Here is a 1609-nt window from a genome sequence, read left to right on the forward strand (position 1 = left end):
ATACATAAGCATAAAATATACATATATTGAGATATATACACACATATATTCATACATATGCATATATCATTGTAAGAAACAATGGTATAAACTTTTTTTTCAGACAAGTCTTTCTACATAGCACAAGATGGCTTTGAATTCGTGACAATCCTCCTGCCTCATCCTCTCAGCTGTACCACTGTTTTTAGTGATACTGTTTTTTTAAAAAAAAAGTGTTTTCTTGCACCCCAGTTACAGGTTAAGGACCAAATTCTAACATCAGTGACCAGTTGGGAACAGTAGCTGAAACCAAGGGTTTATCCGAACTGTCAGTTTCAATCAGTCATTAATTGCTGGAAGTGTCTTGGGGCCAGAAGGTTAGTGCTTGACCGTGACCATGGAGAAGGAAGCACAGATTCTGAACACTACTTTCAGGCAGTGCTCTTGCGTTGGGAAGAAACATGGTGGTTGTTGTCTTGAAGATTGGCCAGCCAGTTTGACCCACTATTTAGCATTCTACCCAAATAAAAGTTCCACTTTTTCATTAAATTTATTATTTATTTAATGTGTATGAGTGTTTTGCCTGCATGTATGCCTATGTAATACGTGCATGTCTGGTGCCTAAGGAAGTCAGAAGAGTTTCTGATTCCCTGGCACTGGCTAGAGAAGGTTGTGAGCTGAAACGTGGGCGCTGAGAATCTAACCTGAGTCCTCTGCAAAAGCAAGTGCCCGTAACCACTGAGCCATCTCTCGAGCCCAAACATTAGATATTTTAAAATCAAAGAAGTATATCAATTTCTATCTTTTTTATGAATGTCCCGTACCACATATAGTCTTTTATTTTCCCCTACAATCTTTGTTTAAGACCTTTCACCTCTTAAAGAGGTCTTTCAATTTGTCTCTGAGTCTTTAAGGCCTAGGACAAAACTCGAGAAATGTCAGACTACTTCCCTTCAAGCCGCCAAGTGTTACCTTCAGGTCTGACTTCAGTCTCTCTCCCTCCTAAACATGGCCTACCACCACATTAGGCAGCCCCTTAGGGCATCTGTGGTCTCCCGCTTGTTTCTAGAGCATAGTCAGCCTTCTAAAGGCACATGTGGCTTGCCTACATGACTGCCTATGAAGCCTCCACATGAGAGCCTCTGTAATTTCCAGATAACAGTGCTACACCGGTGCCCACACTCAAAACAGGGCATCAGGCCTGGTCACGCCTTTCCTCCCAGTCCTTGAGAAGCAAAAACAGGTGGATCTCTGTGAGTTCCAGGCCAACCTGGTCTACACAGAGATCTCCAGGCCGGACGGGGCTACATAATGAGATACTGTCTTAAATATATAAATTAATTAAATTGAATATCCTGTTTTTAAATTAACAAATACATTATTTGACTTATTAAATTCACTATACTATGATAGGAATAAATATTTCTGTATTTTTTTGTTATTGTTGTTTGGTTTTTGGGATTTCTTGTTTTGTTTTGTTTTGGGAAAATCTCCAGGTTCCTTACAGAGTTCAGGAGCTAGAAAACTTAAGGCAAACAAAACCTAAAGCTGAAAACACTCTACTCCTCTAATCAGCACCCTTTCTTACAAACCTCCCATCCTCAGACTATGCCAGGGAGTGAGGGCAAGG

This window comes from Microtus ochrogaster, chromosome 16 (genome assembly GCF_000317375.1).
Source record: "Microtus ochrogaster isolate Prairie Vole_2 chromosome 16, MicOch1.0, whole genome shotgun sequence".
In the NCBI taxonomy this organism is placed as follows: domain Eukaryota; kingdom Metazoa; phylum Chordata; class Mammalia; order Rodentia; family Cricetidae; genus Microtus; species Microtus ochrogaster.